The following is a 14,308-nucleotide window of genomic DNA, read 5'->3' as shown; positions in this document are numbered from 1 at the left end:
AAAGAATAGATAAGGTGTTCAGGAAAGGAATTCTCTAGCTAGACATTGGATGTAAATGCTAACAGAAGCTGATGAAAGGCTCATCGAGCTCTGCCTGAAAGAAATACCCTACTAAGTGTTTTGTTGAAAGCTCAAGATAGTGGGGCATATGCTTTGGGAGTCCAGAGCCAGGAAATCCCAGCTTCTAATACTCTGTGCTTTGAATGAGGAACGATTTAACAAAAGAAAGACCATATAGGTTGTTAAGTAAGCAGGCTTTGGGGCCAAGCTTGGTGTGACTCTCAGGCCCGTGTCACCTTTCTCTGACGGGGTAACGACAGGGTTATGGTGAGGGCTGAAATGAGCAGAGACTTGCAAATACTTACCAAGTGCTCAGAACACCATGTGGGCCACCGTAAGGGCTCGAGCCTCACGAGGATGAGAAAAGGTACACGGATGAGGAGGGCCGTTCCTCTGTTAACGTCTGATCTGTTCAGACTTCAGAAACTGGCTTTTTCCTTGAAGTATTAAATGCTCTTTCATCGTTTGAAGATTTGCCTCGTTGCCAGTAGATGCCTTTTAAGAGCTACTTAATACCCCCTTTCTTTAATTTCAGGGGCAACTCGTCCTTGCGACACTTGCCCGCTGCCGTCTGCAGAACCAATCTTCAACCGACATACTCAGAGCAGCATGAGGAGGGACGGGGCGGCAGGCGGCACATTTGTCTGGTTTGGCCCAGGGTGTTGTCCTAGATAGTGTTTTGTTTTGTTTGTTTGTTTAATCTGAATTAGCAGCTAACATTTTTAATTCTAGGGGCGCCTGGGTGGCTCAATCGGCTAAGCATCCGACTTTGGCTTAGGTCATGATCTCGCGGTTTGTGAGCTTGGGCCCCACGTCGGGCTCTATGCTCACAGTCAGGAGCCTGCGTGGAAGTCTCTCTCTCTCTCTCTCTCTCTCTCTCTCTCTCTCTCTCCCTCTCTCTTCTCACTCACTCGTGCCCTCTCTTTCAAAAAAAAAAAAAAACCAACTAAAAAATAGAACATTTTCAATTCTAGAGATTTTTCATAGACATTCAGACACTTGACTTCTGAAATCTCAAAAAAGATCTGCCAACACTGGGCACACATTCCCGTGTGACATCAAGACTGGAGCTGAGGAGGGGGTCCTCTCCACTGTCCCCTCCACTCCCTGACACGGAGGCCAACGAAAGTGCCACTTAGCATCACCCATGGGCTATCGCTTTTTTTGTTCCTTCTTTTTTCATTGTCAGGTCAGTTGTCCCCCTTTACAATGCCCGCTTGGCTCTACAGCCCCATGTGTACACAGGCAAGAGAATGATACACTTTAAGATAAATAGGCCCTTGTTTATATCCTGAATCCACCCACTACCTGTAAGAGACAAGCAGGTCATGAGCTCTCTGAAACAGAGTTTCCACATGTGAAAATGGGACTAATACCCCACATACAACACAGCACTCCAATTTATGTGCAAGCATACAGAAGGCACTGGGACCTGTGGCTGTACACAGCTTACTTTTATTTACAAATAAATGTTTACTTTCCTCGCTCTTACTCACTGGTGATGGTCTGCCACCATTACGCCAATCCCTCAGTGGTTTGTACCCTGGCACATCAGATACACGTTCCATGGTGTAACTAAAATGTGCTTAACGAATCCGGCCAGGGGGAGTCTGGGTGGCTCAGTCAGACAGGCAGCCGACTCTAGCTTTCAGCTCAGATCACTATCTCACGGTTCATGAGTTCGAGCTCTGCATCAGGCTCAATGCTGGCAGCGTGGAACCTGCTTGGGATTCTCTCTCTTTCTCTCTGCCCCTCCCCAGCTCATTCTCTCTCTTTCTCTAAGTAAATAAGCTTCTAAAAAAAAAAATTAGGATGATAGAGCCTCCAGATCTAACCATCAGTTTACAGAGAATGCAGATAACATCTTAGGGATGCAATCAGGAAAGTCTAGACTATGAGAAATTACAGGACAAATCTGACTTCTATAACAACAATAAAAAACTGCAAGGGGAAAAAAAAGATTAAGAGACAAAGTTACTTAAGAGATGTATCAGCCAACTGCACTGACTAGAATTTATTTGGATCCTGATTTAAAAAAATGACACAAAAACTTTATAAGACAATTGGGGAAATGTGAACATTGACTGGATATTTGATGTTATTAAGGAATTCTGATTTTAGACAGTATAACACTGGTTATGTCTGAAAAAAGAGCCCAAATCTTTTAGAGATACAATCTGGGGTATTTCCCTGTGAAATGATAGGATGAAAGTTATCCAAGGTGGGAAGGAAGGGTGAACATTCAGATGTCACAAGTTTGGCTATATAACAAAAATGGCTGAAACGGGGTGATGGGTACACAGTGATTTACTATACTGTTCTCTTTACTTTTGTATATGTTTGTAACTTTGTATAATAAATAACGTTTTAAATGTTTATTTATCTTGAGAGAGAAAGAGAGAGCGCGCGCGCACACACACACACACACACACACACACACACACACACACACACGAGTGGGGGAGGGGCTGACAGGGAGGGAGACAGAGAATTCCAAGCCGGTTCCACACTGTCAGCGCAGAGCCCAACTTGGGGCTCAAACTCACTAACCATGAGATCATGACCTGAGCTGAAATCAAGAGTCAGACATGGGGTGCCTGGGTGGCTCAGTCAGTTGAGCGGCTGACTTTACCTTCGGTCATGATCTCACGGTTCGTGAGTTTGAGCCCTGTGTTGGGCTCTGTGCTGACAGCTCAGAGCCTGGAGCCCGCTTCAGATTCTGTGTCCCCCTGTCTCTCCACCCCACCCCTGCTTGTGCTCTGTCTCTCTCTGTCTTTCAAAAATGAATAAACATTTAAAAAATTTTTTTATTTTTAAAAAGAGTCAGACACTTAATTGACTGAGCCACTCAGGCGCCCCATATAATAAATAACTTTTTAAAGTAAAGCACATGATAAGATGTTTAAAATTCTGTTAAGGTTAGAAATAGCACTGGACTGATCAAAGACAGGGAATATTTTCTTGGAGTTATTACTCGTAACTTGTTTGAGGCTCAAATACCTCTTTGAGGAAGGATTACTGGAGCGGGGGGTTGGGGAGGGACCTTAGTTTGCCATGGTATATTTTTTAGTGCAAGGTATATTAGTGGGGGGAGTGAGCCCCTGGATCCCACTACCTTGCTTTATTTCTCTCCCTCAAGTTTCAAAATACCTGTCAGACTGTAAGACCCATGAGGCAAGGACTCTTACATAAGCCCTCATTTCCCTGGCACTTTGGCACCTAATAAGACCTCAATAAATGTCTGTTGAATGAACGAAGGGGAAGGGACAGAGCTGTATTTTAATCTTCAGTGAGAGAAAAAGAGCAGGAAAACGTAATTTGGCCAAGGTGCTCCCATGCTGTGGTTCAATCCATGGTATCCATATTTAACCACGCATCCAAATCGTCTGGGGAGTTTGTTACAATGGCAGATTCCTAGACACCCCCCTCCTTGTAGATTCTGTTCAGTGCATCTGTATGAGATCACAGGAAGCGTATTTCTAACCAATGCCCCGGTGATTCTGGTGCAGACAGTCCAGAACGGGTGTGCAAAACCCACTGGTACAGGTTATTTCACCTCTGTGCTCCTCAAAAGGATTCGTCATTTCTTGTGCCTGGTTCTTTGACCATGTGTTTCAGCACGCACAGAACAGTGCAGCAAAGCCCCTGAAGGCATCCACCAGCCTCAAAGGCCATCAGCCTGCTACCTTCTTGCTTCTCAATTTTCGTTTTAAGGAAACCACTTAATTTTAATCGCATGTTGCTGAATTCAGCCACAGCAATGGCGGCCACACGCTCTGCCTTCGGGCAGAAGGCGGGTGAACCCCATCCCTGGTTAACTTGCGAGAGCAGGATTTCCTCTTCCCTAGTATGACAAACAGAGGTGTGGGAGGCTATGTTTCTTGGTCTCTAGCTTTAAAAGGGAGAAATCAGGGGCGCGTGGGTGGCTTGGTCAGTTAAGCGTCTAACTTCACCTCGGGTCATGATCTCTCGGTTCATGGGTTTGAGCCCCGCGTCGGGCTCTGTGCTGCCAGCTCAGAGCCTGGAGCCTGCTTTCAGATTCTGTGTCTCCCTCTCCGCCCCTCTCCCACTCGTGCTTTGTCTCTCTGTCTCTCAAAAATAAAAAAAATGTTAAAAAATAAAAAGTAAATAAATAATAAAATGGAGAAATCAGAATACATGATCATCAGGAAGACCTGGATGGTTAACTATTCTGTTTTGCAATTTTTACCACTTTAATTTTTTTAACATTCTTATTTTTTTTATTTTTGAGAGAGACAGAGCATGAGTGGGAAAGGGACAGAGAGCAAGAGGGAGACACAGAATCCGAAGCAGGCTCCAGGCTCGGAGCTGTCAGCACAGAGCTGGACGTGGGGCTCGAACTCACCAACTGTGAGATCATGACCTGAGCCCAAGTTAGACCCTCAACTAACTGAGCCACCCGGCACCCCTGCAATTTTTACTACTTTCAAGAAGTAAAGTTTCATCCAATTCTTTAAAAAGGCCTTTAGGGGCGCCTGAGTGGCTCAGCCGGTTAGGCGTCCGACTCTTGATCTGCACTCAGGTCATGATCCCCGGGGTAGTGGAGCCTGTCAGTGCGGAACCTGCTGAGGATTCTCTCTCTCCCTCTCTCTCTGCTCCTCCCCACCCTCCCTCTCAAAATACAATACTTAAAAAAATTTTTTAATTTAAAAAATGAAAATGCCTTTAAAAAAAAAAAGTGTTCTTCATTTAACATAGATGCAAGATTGGAGGACTCCTCTGCTTTGGACAGAAAGTGAGAATCTGAGCCAGAAAAAAAAGAAGAATTAAATGTCATTTCAAGTAACGGAATATTTCTAAGTCGGTAAGATGGCTAAGAAATATCTCCTGAATGATTTTTTCCAAACACACTTACTTGTTATCCGTTCCAAAAATACTGCAATAAAGGCAACTAGCTAGAAAAAAATGAAAAGAGTGTCTATTTAAAAGCTGTAAAACCTGGGGCGCCTGGGTGGCTCAGTCAGTTAAGCATCTGACTTTGGCTCAGGTCATGATCTCGAGGTTAGTGAGTTTGAGCCCCATGTCGGGCTCTGTGCTGACAGCCGGGAGCCTGGAGCCTGCTTCGGATTCTGTGTCTCCCTCTCTCTCTCTGCCCCTCCCCCACTTGTGCTCTGTCTCTCAAAAATAAATAAATGTATTAAAAAATTTTTTTTAAAACCTGTAAAACCAAGTGTTCAGGTAATTAATGACTTTTCGACTTCATCCTAACCCCTAATAATTTAATGGACCGCCCCTGCTGCATTCCCTTCCCCCAAAATACAGCCGCTTAGATGATCGTAAGAATCAAAAAACAAAACAAAACAGATGCAGGACATGTAAATGGCTATCTATACATATCATAGAAAGCTGGAAAACATAAGTACACAGAATCAAGCTGGTGAAAGAAAAGAGGTCACGCAAATTACATATGGTATCATTCAAGTTACGTATATTATCTAGACAGATGTTGCAAGAAGATCATAAGGAAATGTAACAAAAATTTTAAGAGTAGCAGTATCTCTGGGTTGTAGAATCACAATTCGTTTTCTTTTAATGCTTATTTGTTTACTTTTGGGAGAGACAGAGTGCGAGCTGGGGAGGGGTAGACAGAAAGGGGGACACATGATCCAAAACAGGTCCCTTGCTGACAGCAGTGAGCCCCATGCGGGACTCGAACTCACAACAAACTGTGAGATCATGAGCTGAGCTGAAGTCAGATGCTTAAATGACTGAGCCGCCCAGGTGCCCCAAGAATCACAGTTTCTTAACCTCTATATATTCAAGCATTTTCAAATTTCCCATGTAAAAGTATAGAATTTGTAATGAAAATATTTTTTTTAAAAAAAGAAAAGGAAGCGTGGCAATCAGAATAATCTATTATCCTAGCTCACTGCAGCTAATAAATATGATATTACAATAGGGCCGAGGCTTGGGAATTAGGGAGAACTCTACAGCTCAGTCATGGCCAATGAACTCATTTTAACTTTGGGCCACATCTGATTCTGCTTCATTTGCGATATATGGTCACAATGAGAAATATGAATAAAGCAAAATGTCTAACGTAATGATTCACGTGACAGACTGATAACTAAGGAAATGCAGAGCTTTCTTTATTTTTTAATTTTTTTTTTTTTTTTTTTTTTGTTTTTCAACGTTTATTTATTTTTGAGACAGAGAGAGACAGAGCATGAATGGGGGAGGGGCAGAGAGAGAGGGAGACACAGAATCGGAAACAGGCTCCAGGCTCTGAGCCATCAGCCCAGAGCCTGACGCGGGGCTCGAACTCCCGGACCGCGAGATCGTGACCTGGCTGAAGTCGGACGCTTAACCGACTGCGCCACCCAGGTGCCCCAATGCAGAGCTTTCTATCCATAGTCAATTAGAACGTTGTACATCAAAACCTGCATTTATCCATAAGGTAAGTTAGGTGGTAAAACAGTCACTTTACAAAATTATTCTTCAAATCCTTCCAGAATTTTTCTATAATAGAAAATATTCTAATATGATGTTTTCCAACTTTTAAATGTCAAGAAATGTTCATGGAAACTCTCACCTAACAGTCATTGCAGTTGGCTGGGAAAGACATAATGAATATATGTTATGAATTCAATAACACTTCCAATGGATTTGTATGTACTAAATGGCAACAGAATCCTTACATGTTTGAAAAACAGTGGTGCAGATATATATGGCTCATTATTTAGTCTGTGTACCTTCAAGGTTGGGACACACGTGAATTCAAGGACCATCTCAAAAACTGCACCACACCCAGTGGTCTGTCCATCACTCTGGTGCATTTAAAATATGGTACCGCTTAAAAGAAAACTCAGGCTGCAAGATTGGCGGCTATCATGACTCCTCTACCTTGGATACTAAGTGAAAATCTGAGCTAGAAAAAATCTGAGCTAGAAAAAATCCCGTTTAGGGATTTTAGAGGGAAGGAAAGAGGAGAGATTAGTTGAACGGCATCTATTTCTCATGGATACAACAATTTTTTTCTTAATTGCAAGAAAGAGTAGATAAGCGGCACAAGAGAGATTAATTTTCCGCTCAAGCTAGCCAAGTTAGAAAAAGATAGTCAGATCGAGTTCATGGTAAAGAAGATGTTTTCCAATACATGATAGGTTGGAAGAAGTTTTCCATCTTTCATAGTAACATAAAGAAAGGAAATGGCTTGCATTGCATGAACAATACAGGTGAGACTGTGCAGTTAGGATAAACTCTCTAAGAGGTTACGTTATAGCTTTTTAAGAAAGGATCAGACAGACCCCAATTCCGGGTACAGTTCTTCCATTTAAAAGTGGAGTTCTTGTCTATAAAAGTCTTCATCTATAAAATGTAGATGAGCTGGTATGAGATTAAATGAGATAATATATGCAGCCTATCTAGAAGAGAGAAACACTCAAGGTTTGGTCCTTTAACTTGTTCTTAAAGAACAGTGTTCTTGAAACATAATGATAAGGGAGATGAAGGAAGAAAAACGTGTGCGAGATAGGCAGGTATCCGGTGAGCTGCCAAAAGCACTCTCCGTGGGAAAGACCTAGAAGCTACTAAGCAAGCCGCATCTAGGATCCTTTCATTTCCTTCTGTTCTCATTTCTAACATTGCTGCCATTGTGTCCACTAATTTGGCAAGGTTGCTTTGAATTATGACCTTCCTATTCCCACCATCTGTTTTCTTCTCCCATCTAAATAATGCATTGTCTCTCCTGATCTTTTCCCATTAATGTAATTTGATATGTACCTGTTAACTCTGCAAACTGGGATTTAAAAACTCTTCTCAATCATTCTTAAAATGGTGATTTACACTCTGTCCCTGTAAAACAAATTAGCTAACTATTCCTTTTCTACAGAAGGCATAAAGTAATAACAGTTAAATCTTGCTGGTAACCAGAGATTACTTTTTTTTTAGGTCTAGCAAAATTTGATTTAAAAATGACTTTGTAGGGGCGCCTGGGTGGTTCAGTTGGTTAAGAGTCCAACTCTTGCTTTCGGCTCAAGTCATGATCTCATGGTTTCATGAGTTCGAGCCCCACACTGGGCTCTGCGCTGACAGCACGGAGATTGCTTGGGATTTTCTGTCTCCCTCTCTCTTTGCCTCTCCCCTGCTCGTGCTCTCTCTCTCTCAAAAATAAAATAAACATTAAAAAAAATTAAAACTACTTTGTAAATACCCATTAATGCTAGAGCCATTTGCTCTGTTTTACCATTAGGGAATGTATCCCATTTTATTATCAAAAGAAACTTATATTCATATATGTGAATATATGCATGGATGTGTATATACATGTATATGTATACACATACATTTATATAAATATAAGTATATACAAAAGAGGGAGAGAGGAAGGAAGGGAGGAAAGAAAGAATGAAGGAAAGGACCAGGATTAATGGATTAATATGTCACTAACAGGGGCGCCTGAGTGGCTCAGTCAGTTTAGCATCTGACTCTTGATTTCAACTCGGGTCATGGTCCCCGGGTCGTGGGATCAAGCCCCGCATCAGGCTCTATGCGCAGCATGCAGCCTGCTTAAGACTCTCTCTCTCCCTCTGCCTCTCTCCTGCTCTCTCTAAAAAAAAATTTTTTTAACCTAAGAATTGGCAGTGAAAATAAAGATGGGATACAGAGTAAGAAGCTTTAAATTTTACTGTATCTAGTTATGTCATTTTAAATTTATAGCAAGCTCATATTACTTTATTGGGTTTTTCATTATTTAAAAAATCTGATTCCTTTAGTGCTTAACAAAGACATTTCATTTAATTCTTTCAGGTCACTAGGGTGCTTCTGAGCGCAATTTCAAAATACACTAAGATTTTACTTTGAGAGGACAAAAATATTCAGAAGAGCCTGGGTCGCTACATTATTTTAATTAGAATATTTAAGAAGTCGGATGAGTTACCAAGATGCATCTTGAGCCCCTAACCACCTACAAGCACTAAGCCCAACCCAAGGGAAAACGGAACTAAAATGATGTTTTCGAGATCTTTATCACCTAGAATAGGAGCTCATAAACACAACCGAGAGAGAAGGGCAGCAACCCAAATTAAAATAATGACTGCAGACGCTTATGGGAGTTTTCAAGCAGGTGCAGTTCACTTTAGCGGAGGATATCAAGCACTGGTAGACTTAGGCTAAACATATAACTATTAAGAACAGAAGAAGGGAACACTGACCTTCTCAAGCTCTCTCTCTCTAGGTAAGGCTCGAGCCGGGAGGCTCTCACCTCCCTCCCCTTCCAGCCACCCTGACTGAGCGATGTGGCATTCCATCCAGTGTGGCGCACCGCCATCCCAGACTGGGTTGGTGACGTGGGGAGCTTCTTTGGGAGGGTGTGACTGATGGCTACATCCCTCTTGCTGTCTTGGATGCCAGGTCGCTTCCCTATCACCAGGGGAATGGGATCACTGGATCTTAGCCATCCCTTCCACTGACAAGAGCTTTGTAACCATCCCTAAGAGTTGCAGAGAAGAGAGTTCCATATAAGACCCCAACTGGGGGTAAGGATGACAGTGAGGGTAGAAGAGACACACAGAATGATGGAAAAGGACATGTCTATCCTTGGTACAGGGCAGGTGCAAAGTGCTACAGGGTTGTGGCCAATCTACCTCAGAGGTAAAGCAAGTACAGATCCTATCTCATTCCCAATAACTCTTTTACATTTCTTGGCTCTTCCATCCATTTGTTTCCCAAGTTCAGTTGAACTTTTTAAAAATTCGGCAAAATGTTTCCAGAGTCCCTCTGGAATATACCTAAAATATTATTTTAATGTATAATCAAGGGGCGCCTGGGTGGCTCAGTTGGCTAAGCGTCCAGCTTCAGCTCAGGTCATGATCTCTCAGTTCACGAGTTCGGGCCCCGTGTCCAGCTCTGTGCTGACAGCTCAGAGCCTGGAGCCTGCTTCGGATTCTGAGTCTCCCCCACCCTCTCCCCCTCCCCTGCTTGCGCTCTATCTCTATCTCTCAAGAATAAACTTAAAAAAATTTAATATATAATCAATATACAAATTATTAATGAGGTATTTTAAATTCTTTTTTTCATATAAATTTTGAAATCTGGCGCATAGTTCACACATCTCAGTTTGGACTAGCCACATTTCAAGCGCTCAACAGCCCCATGTGGGTAGTAGCTAGTGGTTAGTGGTTATTGAATTGGACAGCACAGACCTAGACTCTCATTCCAACGAAAATGGCTCCAAACTTTCCTAAGGACTGATTATTGCTGGATAAAGAGATCATGAGTGAATTTTTTTTTCTTTTTTTTTCAAATTTTTTTTTCAACGTTTTTATTTATTTTTGGGACAGAGAGAGACAGAGCATGAATGGGGGAGGGGCAGAGAGAGAGGGAGACACAGAATCGGAAACAGGCTCCAGGCTCTGAGCCATCAGCCCAGAGCCCGACACAGGGCTCGAACTCACGGACCGCGAGATCGTGACCTGGCTGAAGTCGGACGCCCAACCGACTGTGCCACCCAGGCGCCCCGAGTGAATTTTTAAAAAATAACTTTGGCGGGGGTGCCTGTGTGGCTTAGTAGGTTAAGCGTCCGACTCTTGGTTTCGGCTCTGGTCACCATCTCACAGTTTATGGGTTCGACCTCCCTGCTGTTGGGGCAGACCCTCCTTGAGATGCTCTCTCTGCCTCTCTCTCTGCCCCTCCCCCCCTCAGAATAAATACGTAAACTTAAAAAAATAAAATACCTTTGGCTTACTGTTCTCCAACAAACACAAACTGCACATGTTTACGTATTTCTGAAACGCTTGACTTTAAATATCTTTGACATACCAGGGGAATTTAAGTGAATGAATCTTGACAACCATGCTCTAATGCAAGTTATTCTTTTTTAAACAGCATGCATGGCATCGTCATCAGTCTTCACTTCCACATATCTATCCATACCTAGCTCCTATCCACTTCACCATCCCAAACTATTCTCCCTGTTCCCAACACACGCACCCTCTCCTTCTGCAGATCTTTGGGTTAACGTTACGGAATTCCCAGAAGTATTTTTCATATCCTCATCACCTCTGCGCAAATACTTACCCATGCACACTTCCCAATGTGGTTACGGGTATATGACCAAGAGAATTCAAATTCAGATTCTAGAAAACCCTCTGTACCCAGTGCCGTTTCAACATTCTTTTAAAACAACCTTTTACTTAAAATGAGATGTATTCAAAAGCTATCACATATCCCACTTTGGTTTCTTTTAAAAAGAAATTCACCTAATCGTTCTCCACAAACAAAGCCACTCATGTTTTTCATCCGAGAACGCATCTCTCCCCTTAAAGAATATGCCTAACTTATGTTTTTGGTGCTTAAATATGACCTGGGCAGTTATGAGACCTGGAGTTCGATCCTCACTGCCAGTTGCCAACCAGCCATCTGACCTTGGGCACAGCCCAATCACCCTGCTGGAATCAGCCTCCCAGGCTGTAAAAAGGTGGGGGGGGGGGGGGGGGCGGGGTGACAGCAGAGTGCTCTCTTAGGTGGCTTCCAGCTCGCCATTCCTGACCTGAGCGCTAATCTTCATCTATTCCGTTACCCCTGAAAACACTTGCCTCCTCAGGCATCCCCTCCTTCCTAAATGAGAAGATGGCTGACGGCACAGCAGTGAAACCGGAAAGAAACGCTGTTTAAAAAAAAAAAAAAAAAAAAAAATCTTAAAATGAGTCACCTTTCAAGAATGTATCATTCTCTGGTGCCTGGGTGCTCGCTCATGGAGCTGTATTAGTACTTCCAATGAAATTTGCTCTGAAGAACCTGGCATTTGTTATGTACTGTTCTTGGGTGATGTTTACACTAGACAGTCATCTCGTTTAAGAGCCACTTGTAGATACAAAACACACAGAAGTTATGCATCGAACAGACATAAGCAGCCACATAAATCGTCCTTAGTGGAGCCTGGAGAAAATCAGATCAAAATCACAGAATTTTAATTGGGTCTTTGCACCACATTTGGTACCTTAGAGAAGATACTTACAGCTCCCTAAACTTGCCACTTCACCTCCCCAGGACCCCGCCGCCTGCTAAAATTTAGCCTGCTGCAAGAATCAGTCCCTACCCCTTAGGACCAGCCACAGCGACACCCCGGAGAGCCTTCCCTGCTGCAGATTTCCCCACCAAGGCATCAGTCAGGGGTAGCTGATGTTAGCTGTGGTCTGTCTGTACTGCTGCTGCCTGGCCTGATTTTTCATGCTGCCATTTTAAATTAACATAGGTCTCTTCTGCAACCCATGACATCTTCTGGTCAGGCGGGGAACACAGGAGGCCTCCGGGAGGCTGGACACAAGTGTAATTCAAGACAACTGCAAGTCAGAATTAAACAGCAAATCCAGAAAGAACCCTTACCAAGTCGGTTTTGAGTCACAGCAAATGACAGCTTCCCTAGATGCACTTGGGTTTGATGGACATTTAAAACCCCTCCATCCGAGTTCTCATCAATTCTCTAAAGTTCAAGCGTCCCTCCTGCTCTGCAAACCACCCTCGTCTCAGACCTCACCAGTGATGTCGCCAAGTAAACGGCTCCAGGACGGACAAGCGAAGCGAGGGCTGAAGTGTATAACCGTAGCAGAAATACAGGATGCCTTCTACCAATAAGTGTCCCGGCGCCGCGGCGTACCTACCCTGACACCCCCACCCCCAAGAACCTCCCCGAGGTGGCTTGGGGAGGGGGAGGGGAGTTGTGGCAAGTCCTGCAGCCCGCACAGACAGCAACAGCCTGCGCGTTTGCCCTAAACGGGGCGGGGGGGGGGGGGGGGCAGTGCCCTGGACCTGATTCGTGATCACAAACCGGGTAGACGTGGGCGCAGAGCCAGGTCAAGGACAGCGGGCCCCACCAGGCAGCCATGTTCGCGCTACCCGGGTAGCAGGTGCCTTACCTCCCGGGAAGGTGCCAGGCCCACTCCACCACCGAGCGAGCTGCGAACCCCGGGAGCAGCCCGAGGGGTGGCAGGGGTGTGGGGGGGGGGGGGGGGTGTGGGCACAGACCCCAGCGGGGCAGCAACTTGGCTCTCAGGAAATGGAAACAGGAAAAGCGCCCGGAGGTCGGGGCAAAGGATGGGGTTGGGGCGTAGAGCGGGGGGACGGACTCAAACTAAGCGGCACTGCCCGCGCCCCGGGGTGGGGCGTCCCTCTCCGGCGCCCCCTCAACCTACTAGCCCGAGTCATCCACCACCCGGGCAGAGGCCATCTCTCCCCTGATTCCGTCCCCCACCCCCGAGCCTCCAGCCGGCCCTTGCCACCACCCGCCGGAATGCCGCCCGGAGTAGCGCTTCCCGCAGGTTCGGAGGGGCCGGGGCTGGCGACGAGGCACAGGGGACGGCGATGGCGGACGCGGCCGAAACGCTCGGGGAGAGGGGGCTGCGGACGCCCTGCGCTCGCAGCCGTGCCCGCCGCGGCTTACCTGCGGGGCGAAGGGCTCCGGGCTCTGCTCTGCGGCGCGGATGCTGCGGCCGCCGAGGGTACGCGTGCTGCCGCGGCCGCGATTACTGCGGCGACATCGGGGGCTGCAGCTGCAGTGGCGGAGGCGGCCGTCGGGCGCTTCCCCCTCCCCAGACTCCCGGCGCCTGGGCCCGCCGCCCCCCGCTAACAGCTGGCCCGGCTCACGTGACCGCGGGGCCCACCCCCGCCTCCCCCACCCGGGCCCCGGGGCCGCGCCGCACCCGCTGCGTCTGGGCCGCCGGGGATGCAGCGCCGCGCTCGGCCCGATAGGGGAGGGCGCCTGGGAGCAGGGGAGCGGCCGGGAGGGCGACTGTCGCCGCAGAAAGTGGCTCCTTCTTTGCTCGATTTTTATTTCTCGGTCACGTCCGGGGTTGCGGCTCTCTCGAAAGGGGGAACTCAGGCTTTACGGAGCCAGCCGCCCCCCCCCCCCCCCCCCCCCCCCGCCTCGCAGCGCACTCCCGGACTCAGCGGTTGGGTTGCTACGTGCGGGCCTCGGTCCCCAAGCAAAATTTCCCCGCGGAAAAACGTGCCCTGTACTTTGTTGACAAACATGTCCTAGCCGACTCCCCGGTTTTAAAGGTGCCGTCCCGCGTCATGTTGATAAACGAGACCCTACCCTGGGTCCTTGGACATGGAAACCCAAAGAGGTTAAGGAACTCGCCCAAGGTCACAAGGCAGTAGTAAAGCCCAGATTCCATCCCAGGGTTAATAGATCCACAGACAGGTGACAGGTGTGTTGATGGTCAGGACCTGACCATCGTCTGTTACCAGAATAGAGACGCTACCTTCTATAAATTGACAAGAAAAGCCC

General features: G+C 46.1%; 1 protein-coding gene across 2 annotated transcripts in view; it reads right to left on the bottom strand.

The window, feature by feature from the left end:
• The window catches only part of SCRN1 (secernin 1), a 60,512-nt gene extending 46,919 nt beyond the window's left edge, over nt 1-13,593 (bottom strand). The window contains exon 1 of one of the 2 annotated variants that reach the window (XM_086693542.1): nt 13,460-13,593. The gene's annotated coding sequence lies outside the window, so the exon portion shown is untranslated. The remainder of the gene's footprint in view (nt 1-13,459) is intronic. The other variant, XM_086693535.1, reaches the window with a different exon arrangement.
• Between the last annotated feature and the right edge of the window lie 715 nt (nt 13,594-14,308).

Source organism: Puma concolor, chromosome A2 (genome assembly GCF_028749965.1).
Source record: "Puma concolor isolate L17-30 chromosome A2, mPumCon1.1.hap2, whole genome shotgun sequence".
Lineage (NCBI taxonomy): Eukaryota > Metazoa > Chordata > Mammalia > Carnivora > Felidae > Puma > Puma concolor.
The sequence above is the reverse complement of the archived record's forward strand: the minus strand, read 5'-3'. Positions and strand labels throughout refer to the sequence as shown.